Below are 6,951 nucleotides of genomic sequence, written 5' to 3' on the forward strand. Positions count from 1 at the left end.
ATGGGATGGTTGCAGGTGGGAGGGAGGTTAAGGGGGGAAAAGCCCACTATAATTCAAAAGTTGTAATTTGGAAATTTAAATTTATTAAATAAAAGTTGAAAAAATCCAAATAATAGGAGTATTTATGGAAAATGTCAGGACAAAGTTGTTACTTATCAGCAGTAACCTTGAATGTTAATCACCTTGACAATCCAGTCTCTACAGTTAACAGATATGGGTTGGCTGAATGGATTAAAAACAATCTATTCCATCTATTTGCTGCATAAAAGAAAAACATCTCACTAGCAAACATACACACAGATGGAAAGTGAAATGTTTGAAAAATATATTCCATGATAACAGAACATAAAAGAGCAGCTGTAGTCATATTAATATCAGTCAAAATAGACTTTAACACAAATACTGTTGAAAGAGATAAAGAAAGACACTTTGTAATCACTACAGGATCAACTCAGTGGGAAGATGTGACTATAATAAATGTATGTGCACCTAATGGCAGGGTACTTGGCTATTTATACAAATGTTAATGGATCTAAAAGGAGCCATACACTCTAATACAGTAGCAGTGGAGAACTTCAACACCCCTCCTTCAGAAATGGACAGATCAAATAGAGAGAATCTCAGCAAAGATGCAACAGAATTAATTTACACTATGAATCAAATGGATTTAACTGATAATTACAAAACTTTTCATTCCACAAATGAAGACAATACATTCTACCAAATATATGGGCCACAGCAGAAACATTAAGAAGGAGGTCTGTAAATTCACCTCCATTTGTCCTATTTTGCTGGCAAGCTATATATGAATTAACAAAAATCTCTTGCTCCCTTTTGTTTTATTTCTGTTTAGGTGACAAAGCTGTAAACTGGTACTTGTATTCAGTACTTCCGTGGTCTCTGCAGGCATTGAATGGGTTCTGTTCTGGGTTTAAACTTCAGCCTCAAAGAGAAAGACATACTTGGAAGGAAATATGGCTTTCTAAAATCAGAAGGGGAAACACTTCTTACAATGAAACCAGTGTTTCCTCCATCTCCTGGTCATTGTACTTGGAGAATTAACTGTTTTCAACTGAGATTCTTTTCTGAATATCATGGTAAAGGATCCTAGTTGGGGGGTAAAGAGAAATGTTGAAAAATTTATTGAGTACTAGTTATAACTTTAATTCACATAGTACAACATATTAAGGACAGAGATCCTACATGGGGAGTAAGTGCACAGCGACTCCTGTTGCTGATTTGGCAGATAATGCTTAATCTGCACAGGGTCTGAACCTGTGAGACAGGCAGAAATGAATACTCTATCCCCAGTCTAGAAATTGAAGTTTAAACTAGCTTTTGACTAACAAACAGAAATAGAAAATTAAATATACTCTGTGGATAGGAAAATATAGGCCTTTGTGAGAAACAAGACCAAAGATTAGTGCTGTACCATGCTGATAAATCTGTTCCATAGGTGGAGAAGAGCCACTGGGATACAACACCAGACCATTACTTTGGTGTAAATATCCCCACCCAAGGCCAATTTCAAGCTGCCAATATGATCTCCAAGAACAAATTTGCAAACAGTGACACCAAATCTACTATTGAGTGCCCAGATGAGCCAAGCTCAGCCACTAATGGAAGTAGCTACAGGAAGGAATTAAAAAAAGAATCACAGGACCTCTCATAATCAATTGTTATGTTATAGACATATATTATGATGTGATCAACTGTGATATCATAAATCAATTATGATGTCATAAACCAATATTTTGATTATTTTGAAAACCATTGTGTTCTTATAAATCTATCATTTTCATGTCATAATCAATTGTGATGTTGTAAACACTTGTGATGTCATAATCAACTGGGATAATAAAAAACACAATTGTATCAAAAACCTATATTTCTGATGTAATAATCAATTGAAAAATATATTAAAACCTTGTGATATCATAAATATATCATTACAAAGTAATTTTGATTTCATAAACCACCATTGTGATATCATACTCAATAGTAATATCATAAAAATCCATTGTGATTTCATAAACTGTTATTGTGACACCATAAACCAACCACTGTGATGTCATGAGAGTAGGCTTATGACATCACAATCAAACAAAATCTTAAGTCTACTGTGACATAATCAATTGTGATGCATAAACCACCATTGTGAGGTCATAATCAGTTGAATGTCAAAAACCATCATTATGAATTTATAATCAATTTGTGATCCCTTGAAAGCCATTGTGACATCATATACCCATATTGTGATGTAATTAGTGTACTATTGTGCTGTCATAAACCAATAATTGTGATGGCAAAAGCAACTGTGCTTTGAAAATATACTATGATGTCATAAACCAATAATGATGTTGTCATAAATCTATCATTATGATGTTGTGATTGTGGTCTCAACAACTACAGTAATTTAAAAACATATTATGCTGTCATAAAGCATTGTTTTGTCATAAGCTATCCTTTTTCTTAGTCAATTGTGATGCAAAACCATTTGTGATATCATAATCAATTGGGATGTGATAAAGTGTGATTGTGATTTAAATCCACAATTGTGATTTCATAATTACAGTGAAGTCAACCAAATCACTGTGACATCAGAAACACACTATTGTGAATTCATAGAATTGTAAATTCATAAAACCATTATAAGTTCATAAACTTGGCATTGAACATCATATTCAATTATAATATCATAAACTATAATGATGTATGTTGTAATGATGTATGATGTAATGTATGATGTAATGATGTATGATGTTATAATGATGTATGTTGTATGTTGAAATTATGAATTTATAAACCAGTATTATGATGTAATAATCAATTCTGATGCCTTACAGATATTATAAGGCCTTAAAGTACTAAAACAATGTCATAAACTATTGTGCTGTCATAATGGATTACAAAGTTATACAACTATTATGACAACATAACCAACAACTCTAAAATTACAATCAACTGTCACATCATAGACTTCCATTGTGATGTAATAAAGCAGCCATTATGATGTTATTATGAACTGTGATTTCATGAAAATGATTGAGGTCAAAAATAAATTGTTATAATGCAAAAAACATGGTGGCATCATAGGCTGTTATTTCCATGTTATAATCAATTGTGATATATTGACAAACATTTGTGATATCAAAATTAACTCAGATGTGATAACCAACCATTTTATTGTCATAACCAATTGTGAAGTTATAAGTCAATTATTACACCATAAATCCCTCATTGTGATGCAATAACCAATTCTGATGTCATAAGCCACAAATAGGGTTTTGTAATTATGTTAGCATAAAATCCATTGTGATTTCATAAACATTATGACATAAAAGCAATTGTGATATCACAAAGCTCCAATTGTAACATCACAATCAATTTTGATGTCATAACAATAATTGTGGTGACATAAACCAATAATTGACCATTGTGATGTCATATATGTAAATTGATATCACTCAATCAAGGACTCATTAAATTTGTTATAACTTATGATTTCATGAATCACTATTGTAATTCCATAGTTAATTGCGATACCATAAAACTATTTTGATATTATAAAGCCACCATAGTTATATCATAATCAGTTGTCATCTCATAAGCCACCATTATGATTTTTTTTAATTTATTTGACAGGTATATTTATAAACAGTGACAGAGAGAGACAGAGAGAAAGGTCTTCCTTCTGTTGGTTTACTCCCCAAGTGGCCGCTACGGCTGGCTCTGCACTGATCTGAAGCCAGCAGCCAGGTGCTTCCTCCTGGTCTCCCATGTGGGTGCAAGGGCCCAAGCACTTGGGCCATCCTCCACTGCCCTCCCAGGCCACAGCAGAGAGCTGGACTGGAAGAGGAGCAACCAGGACTAGAACCGGTGCCCATATGGGATCTTGGCACCACAGGCAGAGGATTAACCAAGTGAGCCATAGCGCAGGCCCCATGCCACCACTATGATTTTAAAATGAATTGTGACATCTTGGCTGGTGCCATGGCTCACTAGGCTAATCCTCCACCTTGCGGCACTGGCACACCGGGTTCTAGTCCCAGTCGGGGCACCGGATTCTGTCCCGGTTGCCCCTCTTCCAGGCCAGCTCTCTGCTGTGGCCAGGGAGTGCAGTGGAGGATGGCCCAAGTGCTTGGGCCCTGCACCCCATGGGAGACCAGGAGAAGCACCTGGCTCCTGCCTTTAGATCAGTGCGGTGCGCCGGCCGCAGCACGCTGGCCACGGAGGCCATTGGAGGGTGAACCAACGGCAAAGGAAGACCTTTCTCTCTGTCTCTCACTGTCCACTTTGCCTGTCAAAAAAAAAAAAAAAAAAAAAAGAAAAAAGAAAAAAAACAAATTGTGACATCTTAACATTGACATCTAATTGTTATCCCAAAGTCTACAGTGAGGTTATAAAATCCATTGTGATATCATAAAGCTACCATTGTTATGTTACAGTAATTTATAATGTAAGGATCCTCTTCATGCCATAACTTTTTGGAATGCAACAAATAACCATTGTGAAATAATAAGTCTGACATTGTAATATCATAATTGTGGTGCTATCAAAACCATGGTGAAGTCAAAATCTATTGGGATATAAAAATCATGATAACTTTAAAATTAATTGTGAAGTCATCAAAACCATTAGTGTATCATTAACCTACCAGTTGTAATAGATTTGGATCTCATAATAAATTATGATGTCATAAAACACAATTATTATATTATATTCTGATGTGATATCATTAATCCCACTAATTTCATAAAACAATAGTATGACATAAATAAAGCTACCATTCTTATTTATTAATAAATTATTAGGTTGAAAACTCCTTGTGATATCTTATCTTTGGATGTGATAAACCACAATTCTCTTATCATTAAACTATCATTGTGATGTCATAATCAATTGTGAAATCATAAATAAACTGTGACATTATAACCATGGCATTATGAAGTCATAATGAATTGTGATGCCATAAGCCACTATTATGATGCCCAAAACTGTGACAATGTCTGCTATTGTGATGTCATAATCAACAGAGAATTTGTAAAATCCATTGTGTGTCATCAATCTACCATTGTGATGTAATATTGAATCATGATGTCATGAGCAACTATTGTTGTCTCATGATGATCATTATGATGCTATAAAACTACCATTGTGTTCTCATAATAAATTGTGAAAACATTGAACTGGGCATCAAAACTTACCATTGTGACATTATAATTGATTGTGAAGTTATGAACCTCCATGCAATATCAAAATCAATAATGATGTCAAAAATTATTATATCAAAAACCAATATTGTGCTGTCATGAGCATTCTGATGTCATATTAAATTTTCATGTCAGTAACCAATATTATCATATCGTAGTCAATTTCAATGTTGTAAAATGGTAAGAATGATTGTGAATTTTAAATATATAGTTGTGACATGTAAAATCATTGTGATTTTACAAAATTACCATTGTTATGATATAATCAATTGGGACATTGTCAAAACCCTGGTGATATCATTATAAACCAAGAGTTAACAAACCATTATTGTCAGATCATAAACCAATAACTGATGTCATAATCTATTGTCAAGTCATGAAAGCCTTTCTGACATCACAATTCAGATGTGGCATCATAATAGATTGAGATGTTATAGGCTAACAGTGAGCTGCTATAATCAACAGTGATATCATACAAACATTATACAAAAACAACATATAAAAATATCAGTTTTGTGATGTCATAAAAACAATGTACTGCAAAAAACTTACCATTTTTATGTCATAATAAAATGTGATATCATAAAATACTCATGATGACATAAACCAATCATACTGGTGTCACAAACCTATCATTGTTATATTATGATCAATTGTGATGCCATAAATGACCTTTGGGATGTCATAATGACCACTGTGACATCATAAACAGTCATTGTTGTATTATGATCAATTGTGAAGTCATTGAAATAATTGGGACTTAATAAATTACAATTGTAGTATCATAATTAATTTTGAATCCATAAACTAATAATTATTATTTCATATTCAATTGTGAAATCATAAAAAGCATTGTGATGTTATAAACCTATAATTATGATGTCTTAGTCAATTACTATATCATAAACCATTGTTGTTTTGGCATAATAAAATGTGATGTTGTAAGCCATAATACTGATGTTATAAGCAATTCTGATATTGTGAAAATCTTTTTGATGCCTTGCACTAATATTGTGCTGCCATAAATATATAATTGTGATGTCATAGACCAAACATTGTATATTCATGATGAAAATATATGTGTATTCATGATTCCAAAAATGACCACTGTGTGGACATGAAATTTCATTGTGGTGTTATCATCAATTCTGAAATGATGAATCAATAATTTTATATCATAAGCCTCCATGTGATTCATAAAGCTACTAATATGATGCTATAATCAAATATTATATAACTGAAACCATTTTAAAGTCAACAATTATTATGAAATAAAAAGTAATTTTATAAATGACATAAAACTATCATTGCTATGTCTTAATTAATTGTGATTTCATAAAAATCTTTGTAATTTCTCAATCAACTAGGATTGATAACCCATATACCTATCATTGTGATGTCATAATCAATTAACAAAAAAATAACCAATGGGATGTCATACATATAAAGTCACAATCAGTTTGTGGTACCATAAACTGTCATTGTGATATCATAAGCAATTCTTATGCCATATAAACTATTGTGATGTTGTACCAATTGTTATGCCATAAACCACCATTATCATGTTACAACCAATTGTGTTGTCATAAAATATATTGTGATGCTATAAAACAATAATGTGATGATATAATATACCATTGTGTTTCCAGGAAGCACATAACCATTGTTATGCCATAATCAATTGTGGTATTATAAACATCCCTGTGATGGCATAATCGATTGGGATATGTCAAATGAT

The sequence above is a fragment of the Oryctolagus cuniculus genome, unplaced genomic scaffold (assembly GCF_964237555.1).
Source record: "Oryctolagus cuniculus unplaced genomic scaffold, mOryCun1.1 SCAFFOLD_54, whole genome shotgun sequence".
Classification (NCBI taxonomy): Eukaryota; Metazoa; Chordata; class Mammalia; order Lagomorpha; family Leporidae; genus Oryctolagus; species Oryctolagus cuniculus.